Raw genomic sequence first — 22,037 nt, 5'->3', positions numbered from 1 at the left:
CCCACTTCTCCCATTTCAGGACCTCACCTGTTCCTTGTCTGACCTCTGGGGGGCTTACTCCAGATGTCAGTGAAAACCGAAAGTATGTAATATATCAACTCTTTAAGGAGTATTTGTACACTTACAGAAGAATTTCTAAGAAAAGATCTAAAACGCTAAAGGATAGATATCTAATGGAAACATTTCAGAGAAACTGAAGATATTCCTGGACAGAAAAGAAAGTAAAAAAAAAAAAAAAATATTAAGTGCATCCTGTAAGAGAGAATGGTAAGCACTCTAGTGTCACACTGTTTCTATACCTGGAGGCCTACTGAAAAACAGCCCAAGACCGTTAGGATTTTGGAGGGCAAATCGCTAATGAAAGGAACCTGGTCTCCAAACCCAAGTGGTGAGATTTACATTCTAGCCTTTGGGGTGGTGCTTAGTTTACTGGCCATGTTTATTTATCCAGCTCTTTTCTAGAATTGTTTCCTTGTGATTTTTTCCCTTTCCAGGACTGAAATCATGAAAGCTTAAAAAGCAAAAACAAAATCAAAACGGGTTTACCTAATGGGAAGCCTGGAAGGGGTTTGGAGAAACTGCTCCGAAGTAGGGTCGGGAAGATGCAAGTGGAAGAACGATTTCATTGAATCAGAACTGGGCTCTTTTGCCAGCTGAGCTTTCAGGTTGAATGCGGTGGGGGAGGGCGGCAGGCTTTAAGGTCATCTCGCCCGCAGGTTTGGGACCCAGGTAGACTGTCACTGAAAGACAGTGGCCTCAGCTGTCAACTGACGTTTGAGAGCTCCTTTTGGGGCGAAGGGTAGCATCAAAGACCTTGGCGCTCCGGAGCTTGTAGGTGGGTTTGGAGCGTACCGTAGGCTTCCCAGCTGCGCCCGGAGGCTGTGGTCTGGAGACACCCACTTCATTTCCTATAAGGGTGAAGTCCGCCCAGCCGCGGCGCTCGGGGCCGAACCGGGGCTGGACTGCACCTTTCCAGAGAGTCGGAGGAGAGGAAGGGTGGGGAATGGGAGAAGCCTAACTGCGTAGCGCTTAAACCACCATTAAAAAAAAAAAAAAAACTCGCGTCTTCCCTGGCTAAACGGTGGCGGCGCGCATGGGAGCATCCCCGAGGGGTTCAGGCGGGCATCAGGGAGAGCACGAAAGGAAGCAAACGGGGCGGTGGTGGACAGGAGGGAGCTGAGCCTTCTCGCCTGCGGGGCAAAAGACAGCCGGAGCCAGGCGCGCAGAGGGGGCCACCCCTCCTCGCGCCGTTCCTCGGCCAGGGTGGGGAGGTCGCCGCGCAGGATGCGCTCGGCTTCTCCCTCTCTGCAGCCAGCGCGCACAGTTCCAAGGCCAGGAGCATCCTCTCCTCCCCTCCGCTGACTCTCGTCCCCGCCATCGCAGCCCGCAGCCCCCGCGAGCTCTCCCTCTCCAGCCCCTCCCGGGCTCCCCGGCCCCCTGGCCGCCGTCCCCGCGCCCCCGCCCGGCGCGCACCCACCCGGGCCGCCGCAGCCTCCGCCCGCGCGCGCAGCCCCGCCACGCTGCAGCTGGAGCGGCCGCGGTGGCCGGCCTCGCAGACGAGGGGGAGGAGGAGGAGGGAAGGGCAGGAGGGAGGTGCGGGGAGGAGGATGGAGCGAGGAGGAGGAAATAAATAAATAAAACAATCACCTCCGCGCCAATAAGAGCGAGGGAGAGAGAAAGACGCGGCCAGAGAGCCCCCGGTGCCTGTTGGCTCGCCTCTGAGAGGTTCTCCTTGCGCGCGCGTGAGTGTGTATTTGCTGGGACTGGGGCTGGAAAGTTCAAACTAAACGTGTTGCTCTCGCCGGCTCCCGAGGCCGCGGCGCAGGCTGCCCAACTTCTCCGGGCCAAGCGACCGGCGGTGCCCAGCGCCCTTGGCGCGGCGGCTGTGGCCGCTCGGCCCTGCGCCCAGGCGCGGCGGCGGCGGCGGCTCCGCTCGGCCCGGGAGGGAGCCCGCGGCCAGGCTGGACTCTCGCCCCGCCACCTCCAGCGACGCTCTCCACTCCGCCTCCGCGCCTGGCGACCGCAGAAAGGTACGTGGCACTCTCATGCACGGCTTCCACCCTAGCACACCACGCGTGTATTTCGGGTTGCCTGGATTCTTCCTTTCCCAGGAGTGGTCATCATTCGTCAAAGTTTACCTCCACCTCGCACATGCCCGTGGCCGCTGCAGCCGCCCTCCCTGGCAACGTGGGTACCGTTTGCAGAAGGGAATCGAGTCGGGGCGGGGGAGGATGCGCTGGAAGCGGTGTTTCCCATCTGGATGAAAATCGCGTTTCTGAATAAGTCGCGGGTCTTACCTTCCGGGGGGTGTCCTTTCTTAGGATATTCCCTTGATGCTTGTAATGGTTTTCTTGGCCCTTCTGCACGGAAGGATGTACAAGTTTGCAGGAAAAGGTACATGTAAAGCAGGGGAAGTTTGCAGCCACTTGACTCCAAGAGAGGAGTAACCCTTTCTTTGCAGTAGCAGCCACGGTTTTGAAGCAGCGGCTGCGGCGGCAGCAGGGACAGCGGCCTGGCCGGTGGCGGCAGCTGCACGTTGTCCCGTCTGTGACTCGGAGCGGGAGGAAAAGTGCGGCTGCCTGGTCCGCGAGCGCGACACTGGAGCTGCCTGCAAAGATGCTGCGGAGGAAAAAGCTAAGGGCTCCCTGATCGCTTGGTAAATGATGTTTGGCGAGGCATTATTATTTGTGTGTGTGTGTGTGTGTGTGGTATTTATGTGCTTACTGGCAGGCATGCTTAAAAAAAAATCTCTAAAACTTTTAGGCATATGATTTCCATTTCTAGATTAGGCGAACGACTATAGAACTTCTAGGACAAATGTCAAAATCAGTATGATTGGAGCAGTGCGCCAGCCTGCAGTGTACTGCCTCGTTCCTTGTTTGTATTATATCACCGACTGGGAAGGGTTCCGTGCCTTAGGATTTTAGAGATGATTGTGGGTTCTTAATTAATTAATTTAAAGCATTTTTACGACGAAGTAGAAACTCGTAGTGAAACAAAAATTAAAAAGTGACAGTAAGTTTCTGAAGCAACGTGCTTGAGCCTTTTGAAGCCACCTGCTGAATTAGTTCATGTTACTTTTTAGAGGTTACCACTGGGTGCAGGAGATGCAGGCATATCCAGCAGATGGAGCAGTGGAAAACTGTACTAGAACCTCCGTAACACTCCTTTATCCTGATTCAATCACCATGATACCAAAAATGTATGTGGAGATCATTTTGGGAGAGACGCTGAATTTTCTGTCATATTTGAAAAAAAATTTCAAGACGACTGAAATATGATTGGAGTATATCTGTAAAGACTTTAATTCTTGAAGCTTTTTTCTTTCATAATGCATTTTTAACAAACAGTTCCTTAAAAATATACATATATACTATATATTAGAGTATAATATGATTCAATCATGTCGGAAATATCAGAAATATCAGTGGTCCTTTGTCCTATAGTTACACTTTGGGGATGATTCACAACACCATGGAAAACAATGCAGTCTGCCATGATAAAAGTCTAATTTTTGTTATAATTTAAAAGACTACATAAACTTGTGTTTAAAAGTAAGTCAACACTATCAATTTGAATACTTTTTAGTAGTTTGAATGCAACTGAGTTTGTATTTTACGAAGTTAAGATAGACAGATATACTTATTTCTTGGAATAATGTACTCCATCTGAAACTGAAGGGGGAAAGTTCATAAAACTTTTTGTAATTCTGACGAATTGCCGTCCTCCTTCCCAGGAGTTACATGAGTTTTGGAACTGCTATGACCTGAGCACATTAATCCTACATGCAGATAGGCAAAAATCTTGAAAAGCTACCCTTCTGGACTGTCCATGGGTAATTATGGTAAAAATAATAACATAGACAATTTGCCTTCCTACATACCTTTAAAACTTTACAGGCAGTCAGGAATCTGACAATATAACTTTAATGTTAACAGAGAGAAACAGGCTGCCCGTTTTACAGACAAAGCAGCAAAGGCTTAGGAAACTTCAGCACTTTCTTGTGCTACTTCAGGAAAGAGCCTCTTGAATCTAGTCTGCTCATCTCCAGCCTCTTGCTCCTTTCTTGTATTTTGCTGTAGATTTTACCGTGGTTTACAACTATGATTAGTCTGGAACAACCCAATAAGGTCTTATTTTAATTTAAAAGTTACAGCCATGTACCAAACATTTTAAGAAACTTAGAGACAGATACGATGTTTTTGGAAAATGTAGTACCTTTGGAAAATTTGAACTAAATGTGCTTTACGTTGAGTGCACGTTTATAAAATGCGTGACTATTTTCCAAATCATCAGATAATGTCTTTAGAAAAGTATTTAATTGTGCATTCTAGAACTGTATTTCTTTTACATTCACGTAGTATTAAGGAAGGCTTGGAACTCCCCATGTTGTAAAATGATATAATTACCTTTCTAAAAGAACTGATTTTTTCCTGCCTATTGCAACGCAGATTAGATGATTATGGATTTTTCTAAATTTATCACATTCCATGCCCCTTCACACATGCAAAAACAAAAGGATTTCAATGTAAGATGCTGGAAGTTTTATGCCATGCTTAAATGTCTACAAATATGAGAACCAGGCATTTTCTAATTTCTTATGACTATTAAGCTTGCTAAATTCCTCAAGCATGATAACTCTTATTGATAATTTCGAAGTCAGCTAGTAACAGCAATGTTAACTTAGTAAAATAGGTTAGAAGTGAGTAGATTATGGTCAGTGCTTATGTGATATATACATTTTCAGAAAACACCAGTGTTTCTAGGTTTTTCCATAAACTCAATCTCAAGAAAATATTGACAAAGTTGATAGGATTTTGATATAACATTGATATATAGATAGTTAAATTATATTTTGGAACTTTTAAAAAATGTCCAATACTCTATAGACAGTAGTGAACTTCTTCAGTTAAGTTTATTTGACTGGCAGAATCATGTAATACACCACCGAATTTGGGTTCAAGTGTAGGGTGGGGAAACTGAATAGATAGAGAGAGAGAGAGAGAGAGAGATAGCATTAGGACTCTTGATAATGACAGTGGTGGTGTGCTCTATTGATGAATTTTGGAAAATACTTTAGTCATTAACTTTTTAACTCTTATTTTAAACACTACAGGATCACAAACGGATTCTTTAAAAGTATCTGTTAAATAATGTGTCTGTATTTAACCTAAGCCTTATGATAATAGTTGAAGCCTGGCAATCACCAAGTGTTTGTACTTATTATAGTGCTGTTAATCCACTTTCTGCATCATCTGTATCTTTATTCCATCTGTTCAGCACTTTATTCTGCTACAGCTATATTAGATACTTCTCTTCCAACAGCATAAAATGTAGCTATTGTGTTTAGACTTAAATATATATCAACTGCATTAAGCTTTTAAAAAACGTAAAGAGGGATTGAGAGATTATGAAGAAGTAGTGTTTGTTTCTCCACTAAATTATCTTCTAAGAGATAAAATAGTTTTATCAGTCAATGGAGATCAAACACAAGATGAAACATTTTTATCCTTTAATTTCAATCTTGTCACCAGCCTTTTTGACTTTGCTTATAAAGTATGACTGAATATGACTTTCACTTATAATTTCTAGAAAATGCATATATATTTGAAGCTTGGGTTTTATGGGGGGGACACCATTAATTCTAAATTAACAGAAAGAGTTCTAAGCTCTATATAGAAGAAGATGATTGTAATATGAGAAAATAAGAATTATTCTGGATGAGCACAGCAGTTAAAGATGTGTCCTGGAACATAAGTCTTAGCAGAAATTATGAGAATCTCAAGATTTATTTCAAATGATGTTTCCAACTTTAAGTATTACTCTAATTTAATCTTTATGTGTTGATGTGTTGGGCATAAATACTTTTATATTTAAGAACTCTTTTCATTCAATCAGCACTTATTTTTATAAAACTCTACCAAGAACAAATATAGCTTGATTATAATCTTATATATATATATATATATTTATAACATGAGTATAATTTTGTTCTTATGATATCAATATTTAGGTAAATTTTATTTCACTGATTATCCAAAATTCTCTTGAGATGGTTTTTATCTATGTGATTTATAGGGCATTACTAGCTCTGCCATGTGTCTTTAGAGATATTTTGTCATAGAAATATGATTGGGTAAGCCATTCTACTCTTCACCCAACTACCATAAAACTTGTGATTAATCCCTAAGTACAGTACATTATATGGATTATTTATAATGTTATTTAAAAGTTAAGACCATTAGAGAAGACAAACAGTGGTATTTCTTTGTAATAGTGGAGAATTATCTTCCATTTTCTTATAGGATCTGTATTTAGAAGTTATTATTTAAAAAGATGGATGCATCAAAAATTGGTATTAAACTAGTGAAAAAGTAAGGATTTAGCAGAATCATTTATGAATTATTACAATATGTATATCTTTCTAGTGATGTTTTCAAGAGGTAGGAGATTTGAAAGGGATGGAGAGAGGCATAATTAAAAGTTAGAAAGCATAATCATGAAAGAATTCACTATCCGATATTATTAGAAGAAAACAGTTGTCTAACTAGTATTTACATTATGATGGGAATATGTGTTATGATTGTTTCAAAATACCCCTGTGCCCAAAATAATTGCTTTCTGTTTTCTAATATGAATGTTTTAAAGGTTTTGCAATGTTTAACCAATTCCCAGAACTTTGTGCCTAAACTAAAGGCAGCTATAGTACTGTTGGCAAATTGAAAGACTGAATAAGTTTTTTAAAAAGTTGAAATTGATACTACTTCATATATACCACAAAAATCTGCATTGTTACTACTTTGCTAGTAACATTATTATTATAAATCGTACTAGAGTCGAATTCAACTCTCCATATTTATTAAAGTGCAATAGGCTTAAGAATCTGCTGGTCTTTGACTGGACTTTTGTAGTAAATATTGATCATCATTATTGTATGGCAGCGTTGTTTGATGCTAACATCAGATTTAGAACATTGTGGTACAAAATAGACAGTAAAAAAAAAGGCTCTGAGTCTATAGAATTCACTGAACTAGTGCCCCAGACAAGTAAGAACAGAAAACATCCGTTTGCAAGCCTCAGTTACAGGAGAGTGGAGCAAAGTGGATGAGGACCCCTGTTTATACCATGGATAAACAGTTGCCCTCCAGTTCATACAATGAGTTTGTTAAATAAAGTTGATTTTAACATTTTTCAAACCTAGATATATTTAATGAGAACTAATTAGGGTTACAAATATCAGTTCATTAGTGGATTGCATCAGTACTTACTATTTTTTGCCTAATGGCTCAACCAGTTATTCGTTGTGTAAAAGCAGAAAGATTTCTTCACATTACCTTTTTTAAAGAAAAACTATTTTGGCAGTTATCTGGTAATATCAGCATGGACTGGTTTTGAATAGTTTTCTGCTAAAACTAAGAAGTTGTTGATGCAGTTTTCAGGAATTCTATTATTTGGAAGATAGTTCTAGGATTAGCTGTTATTATCTACAAAATCAACAGCAGAATAAGTAAACAAATAAATCCATATTCCAGCAAATTTGGCAACTAGAAACGATAAAAGAGCTTCCTTGTCTGTGTATATGTTTTAATTTTCTGTGTTAATTAGTATGTACTCTCGGTAGAATAGAATATCCTGAGAGAATAGTAGTATCTTGTTGAACATAGATTTAAAAGTTGAGTGCTTCTATTATTGAAAAATAAATATATCAATTTACCCTCCATCCCGCAACTTTTTTCTTGAAGAGTGTTTACTTAAATTTAAGAGCATCCATAAGCTTGATAAAAATTATTTAGAGGATAAATATCAAGTTAAAGGCTCTCTAAATATTAGGCTTCTCCTATCTTTGATGTGCTCTTATCAAATTAAAAAAATAGTACACTGATATTTTTCTCTTAAATTCAAGTAGGTACGAGATAATCCAAGAGGTTAACCGGGGAATATTTATTTTGTGATGAGAGGTATCATAATTTTTTTTCTCATTGTGCTATAAAGTTATTTTAATTTTATGTGGTATATAAAGATTTGTCATGTAAAATAAGTTTGTTTTATGATAAATGCAATAAAATACTTTGCATTCTTATGTGTGATACATGTAGATATTGAATTTCAAAAATAATAAATTATATTTTGTATGAATCATTATTTATACTGTAGGTGTTTCCTAAAATACAAGTCCAAGAACTTGTTTATCACTGTGTTCATCATTGTGAATTTTCTTATTCACACTTTTCACAGTACTTTTACATACAGCTTAACATTTTGCTTATTATATTCAAAGTACAGTTGATAATATTTTAGTTATTGACAATTTCATGTTACTCTGATTCAAAAATACTTTAAAATCGTATGCAATATTAACAGTCTTAGAATATATTTTTTCTAAAGTTACTTGTGTAAATCAAATTTGCTACTTATTTCTTCAAAATGGGTTATTGGTAACTATGAGATCAAAGCTAATTAAAGATTTGTTAATTTTAACGTAATTATAGGTCAGTGATGTTTCTTGCATGTTTATAATCTACACATTTTAGAAATCTAGTAAGCAATAATGTTTTGAATTAAATAATGTTTCTTATTAATAAGTTTGTGGGGCATATTATACTTTTTAATATTTTACCTTTAGAACAGTTAACAATAATTAATTTGAACCAAAAAAACCCCAAAATTTAATGGTTAGCAGACATATTTAAAAATATATTTCAGTTAAACGAAAATTTGTGACAGCCTAATGCAAATTATATAAAAAATAAAATTCTCAATGTTTGGTTTTATGAATTTTGAAGAAAAATAACCTTGAAATAGTTAAGTGCAGAAAACAATAATAAAAATAGCCGTGAGTTTTCAAATTCCTGGTACTCATTTTGGTAAGATTTGTGTCCAAATTATTATGCTAATAGTATTTACATAGAACATGCATTTCAACCCATGTTGTTTTCTATAATATTAATGATTTCCAAATTTGTTTTAAAATTTGAAGCTACAGTACTTAACAAAAACCCTCTTTTATTGATACATTTAAATAAAAGTGTGCATGTACCAACAGTGCAAGTAAAGCAGACTACCATAATGATCATTCTTTTGAGAGAAAAAAACGAAACAGAAGGAAATTTGATATTTCGAAGTATGTTTGAAACAGAATTCACCCTCAGATCAGCTTTGGTTTTAATTTTACGCAAATAAGATTGTCTATCTAATGCTCTGTTTAATATTTAGATGTTGGACACCGTAACTTGTGAAAAATCTAGATTAAAAATGTAATTACATGATGATGAAATTCTTTGCTTTTTCCTGTTTCTGGAGCTTAATCATTTCATTTTAGTTAATTTTATTTGGAATCACCTTGTGATTAGCAACTCTAGAATCTAATTGTTAAATATTTGCAACACTCCCTATTGCCCTAGTTCAGCCTTTTGCAACTCCAGTGAAATTATGGAAAGGTAATTTTTAAATTGTTTGACAAACCCAGAGGTAATAACTTTAAGGGACAATGGTTTTGCTAGTTATGTAAAATCGCTTAAAGAATTCCAATGACATATCCATTCAAAAACTATTTCTGATGTGCCAGCCAATCATATGTTGAAAGTCTTATTTAAAATTACCTTCCATTGAGTAATGTCAAAATCCTTTTACTCTTGTTTAAAATATGAATAATGCTCAAAACCTTCTAGTAAATAATGTTGGTGATATAAATCAAGAAAGAATGTCCTGTTGGCAAAAGTAAGAGGAAGACACCTCAGAAATCTCTAAAATTTCAAGTAAATGATAGTGAAATAATGGATCAGAAGACACCTCACAATATGAGAGGAAATCTGTACAAAAAGAACTTCTACCAAGCAGAATAGAAAAAATTTATATTCCCAAGGCAACAGCCCACATCTCGTTGACGGTGTTAATATCGATGAGACAAATTTGAATGGAAAACGCAGACAAAGGAAACGAGCATCTGAAAGGCAAAGTTTGGTAATCCTGATATGGGTGTCCCTCGGGAAGAGGGTAGGTGCTAGCTTTCTGAATGCCTGTGCAGCAGGCTTGCTTGGGCTGATGGCCTTAGTAGAATGTCATGTAAATAAAATAGCATTTTCTCATTCAGTGCTCACCAAGCAGCCTTCAGATAATCTGTTTACTCCCGTGCATTTTCGTTAGGGAAAGAAGTGTTTTTGGGGCTGTTGCACAATCAAGGCTGGTAACAGTTGTTGTATTTCTATTCGAAATCAGTAAATTGGCATATCGATTATACTTTTTGTTCCCTTCAAGTGTTGTCAGTGTGAGTACCAACCTCAAAACTAATTAACTCTGCGGCACTGACACATACAGTAACCAAACCTGTAAGACCGAGTTCATCATAGCAGTGCCACCCCAAGGCCTGTCCATCAGTGAGAACTTTACTTTCAAAGACTACAAAGACCAAACATGGGGTACAAGAATACCCCTCTCGTGTATTAAAATGGCGTGAAAATAAGGAAACAAAATTACTCAGGGAACGAAAAAAAAAAACGGAAAAAGAAAAGCTGGGAAAAATAACAACTTTATGGAATGAAAATATTTCGAACAGAAATATTCATGTTGTGACATTTGTTGGGGCTTTTAATTATTTATGCTCACAGCGCCAAAATTCACAATTTAAAATATAGCCTTAATAATGTTTAATTGTTAACTGAAATTTTAAAGATTAATTGAAAAGTCATTTCTTAAAATTCATTACGTATTCACTCTATGTACCTTTTCACAACTTGCTTTATACTCACCTTTGCATTTTTCAGATTTTTCTCTATTGGTGTATTTTGAACTAGTTCCTTCATTATGACCACTGTTTGGAATTCCTTTATTCGATCATGATTAAACCCCAGTTTGAGTATTCCTTTTCTGACATCTGAAATAGTTCGTAAATGTAATAATGCCCTAAAATACAAAATACAACAAAAAGTCCTATGAAAAGATAAATATGAGTGATATTTGATGTATGTGTCATGTATATTTTGTTTATTATGATATATTTATGACAGCATCTCACACTTTTTAAATTAAAAGTGTCTGTGCATTTAAATATCTTTCTACTACAGCATCATTTTAATGGCCACATGTTATTTCACTGGATGGGTTTAACAGAACTTATTTAACAGTCTCTTATAGTTGGATATTTAGGGGTTTTTTTTTTTTATCACTTTCATAATAGAAAAAAGCAAAATGAACAGTTTTCTTGTTGTTTGTATCTTTTTTGACATCTAAAAACATTTATTTAAGGCAAATTATCAAAAGTTAAATCATTAAGTCAGAGGGTATGCCTGGATGTTTCTGATTTTTAATATAATGAATATAATGCAATAGATTTCATAAAAGCATGTTCTTAAATAATTGGAACTGCTGGACTGTTGTGATTGACTCTTAAGCGAATCACTGCTTGAAAAAAATTAATTTTGATATTTTGTTATTGTAGACACAGCAGCGAATGATGCCCGAATCTGAGATTTGATTTGCACTCTAATCTGTGTGATCTTGGGCGGGTTGTTTAATATCTCTCAGCTCCAATTTCCTCATCAATATACCAAGGAGTTTGAAACCATACTTCAGAGAACGTTGTCAACACTGACATTTTGTTATTCTAACTGTACTCCTGATTCTGGAAAAAAATAAAATAGTGTGTAGGAATAAAAAGAAGCTTGTATATTTCTGTGATTTATCAGCCTTAACTCACTTACTGCCAGTTGCAAGGTGGCAAGAATTTTTTTGTCAGCTATCTTGCAGTGATATTTAATAATAGAGCCAATTATTTGGAGTGAAGCACAAATTAGCCTGCAAGTTAACATTATTTTAGCTTTCCTCAGACAAACAATTTCATAGCTGACTGCATAATATTTTGGAATATAGGCACATATATCTACAATTAATTCCCTACATTATTTCATCTTATTTTCACTGTGGAAATAATATGCGTGCATGTGTGTGCCTGTACACGTATGTATATTAATTCTTGCACAAACTTGCACAAATTCTAGTGATGTTTATTACAGGCCAATATTCAAATATACTTCTAACTTATGTAAATAAGTTTAAAGATGTTTAAATATTTGTCATCATTTTGTGTTTTAATTTTTAAAATATTTGTTCCCGATCACTTTAAGTTTCCAAAAAAACAAAGCTTTCAGTATGTTTGGATATTTTTCTAGATTTAATAATTTTTAGAAGTCCTTACTACATGCCTATTAAATGAATTTATGAATTAGATTTGCCCTTATTTGTTGCCTTAAATCCAGTTATTTTGTGCCCTACCTGAACCTGATTATTTAGGACCATATTTTCAAAAATAATCTCTTTCATCTTCCAGTGCCTCTCTTCCTCCTAATCTGTAAAAATGCTCTATCTCTTCAAAGATTTTTGTTTTTAAAAGATACGTGCAAATATTTGGTCAATGTAATTTCCAAATATACTTGAGGCTATACATGGGGAATATTTTTTATGGTTGTAGAAGATATTACATAGTGCCTTCTAGGTCCTGCTGTTCTAAGATTTGCTCCTCCAGACCAAAGTGTGTGTGTATATGTGTGTGTGTGTGTGTGTGTGTGTGTATACATATATATATAGGAGCAAATGCAAATGCACATAACCTCTCAAATAACGGACACTTACACAGTCACACAGTTTTTGTTAGTTACCATACCAAGTTCCCATCCTACCTCCAAGCACACGGGACAAACAGCAATCATAATCTTAACTCCATTTAAAAGGTCATTGATCCCTATCATGATGAGTTTGATCCTTTATAGCAGAGCTGCCACGATATATTCTACTTCTAGATCAAATGGTATGTAAAATATGTAACTGAAAAAACAATTAGTATATTTCGAATTAACTGCAAACAGGACATTAAAAAGTATATGCTCCTTTAAATTAGTTGTACAAAGACCTTCTATGTAGATAAAATATTAGAAACAATTCTTCAGAAGCAGACAAATTTCCAATCAATAATGATGTAACTCAAATTGTCTGCTGTGCTCTTATGGGGTCAGCAAGAAGTGAAAGTCTGCGAAGCACCTGGGAGAAGTCTCAGGTAAGAGCAGACAGTAGATTATGGAAAATCCTGGGCTCAAGGACATTCACGGTCAGCCTTCAGTCAGTTTTGCTACTGTTCTTTTGTTGTTTCCAGTCATTTTTTTTTTTCCTTTCGTTTCTCTTTACCTGAGTACGTGGTCTTTCTTCACTAGAGAACACCAGAGGCTGCAGGATGGCATAAATTCCAATTAGGCTGAAGTGATCATAAGGGCCATTCCCTTTGAGTCTCCTGCCTTGTACAGACTTCCTCATTTAAAGAAAAATAAACAAAAATAATAACAGGTTATTTTGTAAATTAAATGGTCAAGACCTGAATGCCTTCTAACCATTTTCCTCTTAACACCCTCAAATACTTGGTGTGTATTCTTCCCAGCAAAAGCTGAAGAAATCTGGTTCTTCAAAATTACTGTTGTGTACATTTTTCCTTTTAACCCCTCTGCTTGCTTTTCTGGAATTAATGCATTTTCATTTCTTATCCCTCTAAAATAAAGTCATGTGATACTATTACAATTATTTATACTTAAATTTGCGTGAGCTTCAGGCAATATGTTCTTTTTCCAATTTAAGCCTTTACACCTTTTGCTAAGAAGTTTTGTCTCTGGGTCAATAGCTCCATTGTCTCTAAAGCCCCACTCCTGGCTGCCCCAAACCTTTGCTCCTCTGCCAGAGACAGGCCGCTTTCTCCCCTCCTGTCCTTCTGCTCACCCACCTTCTTCCACCCTTGCTCTTAAATGCGGAGGGCACTCTGCTCACTTCCCGAGTGGTGTTTGAGAGTCTACTTCCATCCTAGCATCTCACCCACCCAGTATTCTGTCCTTAGGATGATCAGCCACATGATAATTTTTTTGAAATATTTATTATTTCTTTGGTGAGGAAGATTGTCCCTGAGCTAACATCTGTACCAGTCTCCCTGTATTTTGTATGTGGGACGCTGCCAAAGCATGGCTTAACAAGCGGTGTGTAGGTCCACTCCTAGGATCCAAACCTATGAATCCTGGGCTTCAGACGTGGAGAGCTCAAACTCAACCACTACACCACTGGGCCGGCCCCTGACATGATCACTTTTAGTAAGCACCTAGGTGAATATGATCTCAAGAAAAACTAAAAAATACTTCTCAGCACCAGACCTAGGAGGAAACCAAATGCAGTTCACTGAATTAGGGATTTGGCGCAAATTAAAACATAATGTTCGAGTTCCTGAGAGTCTATATGCTTTCAAGAATGCAATGGCTATTAAAAGAGTCACAATATGGAAAATTATTAAAATTAGATTTTGCAGGAGCTGAAGAAATAAGCGAAGATCATCAATAAGATCAATAAGAAAATGTAAATTGTTATATTCTGTCTTTTTTCTCATCATCATGCAGCATAATAATTCATTTGCATATCATTAAGGGTATGTCATATTAAATGAACTGTTCTTTTGTTTGTCAGTATCTTAAGCTTCTTTTACTTCTATAGCATTGTTTGATCAACGGTACGTATCACACATCTTGTCATTAAGTCTCCTTAGGCTTATATTGCCTCAGAGCCACTTCAAAACTTAAAAAAGGAATCAGCTTGCTCTAGATCCAGCCAGTCAACTAAATTTTAAAAGGCAAAGTCATTTTTCTGTAACCTAACATCCATGTATTGTTGACAGTTTTCTTCAGGTGTTCACCCAGATTTTGTTTCAGTTAATTGGGAAGTCAATCAAGAAATTCTTGATTACATCTTTGGGAGATGTGGAAGGAAGAGTAAGTGCTTTGAAGGAGATCAAAGCCCTGAAATGAAATCCTGGCAGGGGTGGTGGCTTTCTTAGTTTCCCGGGGGCTGCCCTAACAAATTGCCACAAACCGCTGACTTTAAAGAACAGAAATTTATTCTCTCACAGTTCCAGAGGCCAGAAGTCTGAAATCAAGGCATTGGCTGTGTTGATTCTTTCAGAAGGCTCTGAGAATCGGTTCCATGCCTGTCTCATAGCATCTGGTGTGTCCAGAAATCCTTGATGGTCCTTGGTTTGTAGATTCACATGGCCTTCCTCCCTGGGTTTCGTCTTGTGTGTCTGTGTGTGTCAAATATCCCACTCCTTACTCTTAGGACACCGGGCATTGGCTCTAGTGCTTGCCCTAATCCAAGATGGTCTCATCTTGAGATCCGTAACTTAATTGCATCTGCAAAAACCCTTTCACTTTCATAGGTATGCGGGATTAGGAATTTGGGCTATCTTTTTGGGAGACATTATTAAATCTACGACAGTGTAAAAGAACAACCTTGGTAGAACTTAAGGGGTTAAGTTTGGAGACGCCATTCAGGCTGTGTGACCTACAGAAATTGTCTCAATAGTGTGGTAAAACATGAATTTATTAGTTGGCAGGTTTGCTAAATCTTTGCCAGAGATGGGAGATACTATATAAATCTGAGACACAAGATGAATTTAATTCAAGAACGTACACACTAGTGAGAACCTTGAACACAATTGAAAGAATCTAGCTTGAGACACGGAATCTAACGAGGACAAGGATAAATGTCCCTGGAACAAGCTGTGCCAATGGCATCTCTGGTGAGATTTTTGAGGCTGTGCCCTGTTTGGGGCAGAGGCTTCCCTCAGCCATTCCTGATGTTAAAAGAGTTTCTTTCCACTAATCAATTCTATATAGTAAGCAGAAAAAGCAGAGGCTCAGCAATCAAATAGAACCAAGGTAGTCTTTGGTTTGTCGGTTTGTTCTGGTTTGGTTTATATTCTTGTCAGGTTCTATTTTGGTTTGGTTTATATTCTGAACATAAATATGTTGTTCATTTTCTCTGAACTTCCATTGTCCTATCAGAAAAGAAAAGCAATATGAATTATTATTATTAATTTTTGGTGAGGGAGATTGTCGCTGAGCTGACATCTGTGCCAATCCTCCTCTATTGTTTGTATGTGGGACACCCCCACAGCATGGCTTGATGAGCATGCAGGTTTGAGCCCAGGATCTGAACCCACAAGCCCCAGGTCGCTGAAGCAGAGCGTGTGAACCTAACCACTATGCCCCTCAGCTGGCTCCTAGAATTACTTTTTATTTTTCTTGGGAAGAAAAATATCTGCCCCCAGTGCTGTCCAAAAGAACTTTCTACAATGATGGAAATATTCTGTTCCTCTGCTGTCTAAAATGGTATCCCCTCACTGTAAGGTGAGGACTAGGAATGTATTTAATTTTAATTAATTTAAATTTAAATAATGACTATAGCCTATCATAGAGGACAGCAACTCTGGCATAATTTCTGGCATATGAAAAAGTCTCTCTCTCTCTGTCTCTGTCTATTCTCATTCTCTCGCCATTTTGATAGATAGATGGGTAGATGCAGTAATTTAAATTTTGTGGGACCAGAAACTTGTATGTGTGTCTTGAGCTTAGTGAATTTTAAATATGCTCTAATTAGTACAGTAGCTTTTATTCTTTGCAGAACAATTTTAAAAACAATAGCTGTTTAACCTTTGAAATCATAGCAATGTAAAAAAAAGGAAGTTAAATATAAATAATTTCTCTCCCTTTTTCACTTTCATGGTTTAAATAATAAAATAAGAGAACTCAATTTGATAGACTTGGATTTGTTTATCACTCAGTGATGTGGATCTCAATGAAACTCTTATAGTAAAACGTGCATGTTAATTCAACACATCCTGCTCTTCCCAATATGTGAATTATGGTTTAAAGTCTTCGTTGCTCTCTTAGCCAATTATAATTCTTTCCATGGATATAGCTTGTATATAGTTGCAAAATTCAAAATTTCATGTATTTTCTTACTTGAAAAGTAATTGGAAATGGAGGAAAAGAGGTTTTGATTATGCTCTGAAATCTTTCACAAAATCCACAGGAAAAACATTCACCTCCCTATAATGTCCTCCATTATAACTTAATTTATGACATAGAATTAAAATACATAACACACGACTGCTAAATACACAAGGAAAAAGTGAGAGAAACACAAAGAGTAGTTGAGTTTAGCACACTTTATTTAGCTTATGAAAGATTAATACACAAAAATTAAATTGTGGCAAGGATGGTTTTACTGATATAATTAATAAGATCACCCAATAGATGTGTAGCAAACTTTGTCCTACACAGACAAGCAAACAAAACCAGTTGTCAAGCAAGCCATATATCCTATTTATGTTACCACTTACTAAGCCACACATACATGTGCACAAAAAATAAAAGCCCTCAGTAAATTATGAAAAATTGGTAATAATATCCATTCTCCAGTTTTAAAATGATATAACAAATTTAGAAATAACTAACCAAAAAAGGAGAAACAAATTGTAATTGCAGACTATTCAGAAAATAGCAGTAAAAAGAAAATGCTGCATATAAAATCTATGGGTGTAGAAGGTAAAACAGTGATAAAAAGGAACTTAATATCTTAAATAATTACTAAATGAAAAGTAAAAGTAAATGGATCACTTAATCGAAAAATCTGAAAAAGTCAATAAAACCATATAAAAGAAAGTATGAGGAATGACTTAATAAATCGAAAAAATGTAAATTAATCAATTAGAAGAAATAGCTGAATTTGAAAATAAATCCAGAAACTTATTTCTTGAAATCAATAAATAAGATGCAGAACATTTGCCTGAGCAAAAAACTATGAGAAAATAATGTGAAAACACATGGAATCAGGAATGACAGAGGGGAAACTTGCATCAAGTTGCTATTTCACGGGCTATAAATTAGAATTGTTTCAATAAGTGGTATAACATATAAATTTACCAGTAAGAAGATTGTGATTGAGCTATTCCGAAAAATGACTACTACAGCTGGAAAAAATTATTGTTGAATTCCTTTAGTATTCAAGAAACCTAATTATTTTAACTGCTTGAGAGTATCGATAAAGAAGAAAATTTTCCTAATTAATTTTATAAATCAATCTGATAGGTGTCAGTAAAATTGGAAAAATCCTATGACCATTAAAAAAAGGGGACTTAGTAAATTTTAATGTCCGTTTACTAAAACAATTGTTTTATGTCATTACATAATATTGTTAACGAATTATTAGGTAAAGCGATCAGAAAATAAAAAGACTCCAAAAGTATAACAAATGGAAACAGGGGCCAGCCCCATGGCTGAGTGGTCAAGTTCGTGCACTCTACAAATAGAATATACAGCTATGTACTAGGGGACTCTGGGGAGAAGAAGAAAAAGAAAACTGAAAACAATGAGGCCACGTTATTATTATCTACAGGTGATAATAATTGTTGAACACCTAAAGCAACTAAAGTAAAATTAGAAACAATTCAATAAGTTGGCCATTTAAAAAATAAATAATTGATAATATTCGTAATGCCAAAATTTTTCGTAAGTGTATCAAGAAAATGTAATAATTAAAAACTGCAGCTAAAAACATAAAATGAATGAATATAAATTGAACAAACTGTACAGCCCTAGGTGAAGAAAATTAGAGCTATGAAAAATAATAAGGTTTGAATGGAGGGAAATACCTAAATTAGACTTGTCAGTGTGGGCTCTCTCTTCAGAATGCTTGGGTAGAATATTGGCTCCAGAGTGTGCTGGTTGTTTGACCATCAATAGGTTACCTAAAATTTCTGTGCCTCAATTTTCCCATCTGCAAAATGACATTAATAAAAATATATCATTTACAAAATTGTTGTGATGGATAAAAGAGATAATGATGTCAAGTGTTTGGAAAGGCATCTTAGACACACTAAACATTTAATTACTATTTGCTATTCCTTTTACTATTTCTGCTGGTACCTCCAGGCTAATACTAGGAATTTTAAAACATTAAAGATATGAATTCTCTAAAAATTGACCTTTGCAGTCAATTTAAAATCAAGCAAATCCTACTAGGAATCTTTAAATTTGCCAAGTGGTTTTAAAGTACCTATTTAAAAAAATATATAAAATAGGTGCTGGCCTGGTGGCATAGCAGTTAAGTTTATGCGTTCCCTTCAGTGGCCCACAGTTTGCTGATTCAGATCCTGGGCACGGACCTACGCACTGCTTATCAAACCATGCTGTGGCAGGTGTCCCACAGAAAATAGAGGAAGATGGGTGCAGATGTTAACTCAGGGCCAATCTTCCTCAGGAAAAAGAGGAGGATTGGCAGCTGATGTTAGCTCAGGGCTAATCTTCCTCAAAAAAAACCCAAAATATATATATATATAAAAGAAATGAGGGACTGTCAGGCAGTATTGTATGAGGGGTTATGCCCTAGTAGATATTAAGATTCATTATAAAGCTATACAGATTAAAATAGTACGATAATGAAAAGAATAGAGAGCCCAACATGAATATCTCTGTGTATTTGTGGAATGTCAATATGTGATAACAAAGGCATTTGACATCAGTGGAGAAAACTATATTAACAACCCAAGGTAAATATACTTACAGGCAAATAGATATTGGACTTCAGAAAAGAAACACAAAGGATCAATAAAAATATACATATACTTGTGATGGAAGAAGTGCAAACAAAATATAAATCTTGCATTTCTATTTTGATGGGTCCTTAAAAACAGATAGAGCACTACAAATTCTGTACTTTCAGTTATTAGGGGATGTGTGTTTTCCATAGCCTCCTTGACCCGCATGTTAGGAACGAAGATGGAGTGAGGATTTGGGGAAGGTTATAGGTCAGAGATGGAGAGAGGGTCAAGGATGACGAAAGTGGCAAAGGTTTTTTGTAGTCATCGCTTGTAATAAAGGTTAATAAACACTGATTTTACAGTTTGACACAGTAGTGTCAAGAGCCGTTCTTTGTTTCTTGCCTATTGTTAAATACTAAAAATATTACAAAAATGGGGTTTTGGCCAGGGTGTAGGGAAACAGACATGTATACACTGTTGATCAGAGTTTAAAGGGATATCGTCTTTCTGCAGGGCACTTTTGCAACACTGACCAAAACGTAGCTTGATGTAGTTAGCTACAAAAATTTTCTCTATAGAAATGTATTTCAATGAGAAACCAATTAATTGTGTAGAGATAAGTAAATATATATATGTGTATATATGTATATATATAAATGTTCTCAGCATTGTTTATAATAGCCAGGAAAGAAATAAAGGGAAATAACCTAAATGTCTAGGAGTAAAGGATTGTTTAGATGAATCATCTAACACCCAACAATGAAATGCTATGCAGCCATCACTAGATGCTATAGATTTACATTTACTGAAATGGAAAACTCGGCATAGTGTATTGCAATGTGAAAAATATATATACATATGTATATATGTATATGCACATGTGTATATGTCTTCGGAGAGAGCTGCCTTAAAGAATGTCCAGAAAAATGTTAACATTGAAAATCTCACCTCCTGTGGTATTTTGGGTGACTTAATTATTTCTTTCTTATATGCTTCTTTGTGAAGATTCTTTAAGAGCATGTGCTATCTTAGAATTTTTTTAAATGACTGACATCTTGCCCAATCTTTTACCCCATGCTGTGAATCAGTTTATGTGTTCAGAATTGCATCACTGTGATGTGAGTAGTTTTGGGCAATAAAAATTTTGATTAAGATCAAAGGAAAAGAATATTACTTTTCAAACTTAGGATACCTGGAGGAAGGAAGGCTGTGGACAAGCTCTTGTCTTGACCTTGGACCCCTGGAGCAAGGGAGTGTAGGCAAGAGCTGGGAGAGGGACTCAAAAAGGTGGTAACAAAAAATATGCCGTTTCCTCAAGATCTAGGAGCAATAGTTGTTATATATTACAGCAAGTCTCATGGACTGCTGTTCTCATAGCAAAGACTACTAACGCCTAATTTAATCGATCAACATTACCTTTTGGTTTGTTCAACTCCTTCCACTCTGTCGGAACTTAACTCCCCAGCCCTGACTTACATATAGCCCAGTCTTTTCCATTTAAGTGGTGACAGCACATCCAAGTTCTGCCCCTCCTTGCCTGTGACAAGGAGCAAAAAGAGATACTTATTAATTAATCCAGCATTTGTTAATTATTCCTCCCGTACCAGGATTAATTCCAGACCCTGGAAATCAGCCTCTGCAAGTCTGGTCAGAACGGCAGATGTATAAATAGCTAGTTAGAATGCAGTTGATAGTGCTGTATTGGGAGCCTGCACCGCAGGCATTTGTATGAAATGTCCAGAATAGGCAGAGAGGAAGTAAATTAGTGGTTGCCTAGGGAGGGGTGGGAGTCAGGGGCAGTGTTATCTGGAATGATGGCTAATGTGTATGGTGTTTTTTTCCCGAGGTGATGAAAATCTTTGAAAGTTACGTTGTATATCCCTTTAAGTGGATGAATTTATGGTATATGAGTTACATTTAAGTAAAGATGTTAACAAAAAAGTCACATGAGTCACCATTTTACCCAACTGTGAGGTGAGTGTGGGGACACGGTCTGGGCACTGTCAGGAAAGGAGGTGATGGAGGATGTCCTCTGGGCTTCAAATTACTCAGAATTTAGGCTGGTGATGGAATCAGGCAAGCGTGGCCCATGCCTGTACCACTGAAAGTGCGGAGCATGTGACATCATCGATCTGGGCTGAGTTGAGGGCTGGGGAAGCCTGTAGAGAGAAGAGACTGTATCACGAAGGGCCTTGGTCCTATGGTGAGAAGTTTTAAACAAGTTCACCTAGGATGTTCTCAGGCGGTTACCATCCATTTCTGCATTGATCGAGTTTGTTGTCTTTTTTCTATAGTGGGGCATTTCAACTGAGCTTGTGTAAGATTTACCTAAGCAGCTTGTTTAAAATGCAGACATCTAAGATCCAACCCTGGAGGTTCTGATCCGGGGGTTTGTAAGTAAGGACATTATTTCAATCTTTTAAATAAGCATCATCTATGATCCTGATGCGGATGGTCTTTGCACCAGATCTGGGGATAAACTATTTAGAGAAATCTCTAAAATGTATTTATTCATTCGTATCCCAGATGCTAACTGCTCTACATAATATACAATCACAGTTGTAAGCATTTAGGTGCTCAAGAAATTAGCTCGTGAGCCGGTTCTCTGTCCTTCGCATTCAAGTTAAATTGGAATTACACGTTT

At 36.9% G+C, this 22,037-nt stretch overlaps 1 protein-coding gene across 1 annotated transcript in view; it reads left to right on the top strand.

Moving 5' to 3' along the window:
* Window positions 1-1,651: 1,651 nt before the first annotated feature.
* TENM3 (teneurin transmembrane protein 3) overlaps window positions 1,652-22,037 on the top strand; it is a 2,420,957-nt gene continuing 2,400,571 nt past the window's right edge. The window contains exon 1 of the mRNA XM_070598205.1: window positions 1,652-2,030. The gene's annotated coding sequence lies outside the window, so the exon portion shown is untranslated. The remainder of the gene's footprint in view (window positions 2,031-22,037) is intronic.

The sequence above is a fragment of the Equus przewalskii genome, chromosome 28 (genome assembly GCF_037783145.1).
Source record: "Equus przewalskii isolate Varuska chromosome 28, EquPr2, whole genome shotgun sequence".
Taxonomy (NCBI): domain Eukaryota; kingdom Metazoa; phylum Chordata; class Mammalia; order Perissodactyla; family Equidae; genus Equus; species Equus przewalskii.
The sequence above is the reverse complement of the archived record's forward strand: the minus strand, read 5'-3'. Positions and strand labels throughout refer to the sequence as shown.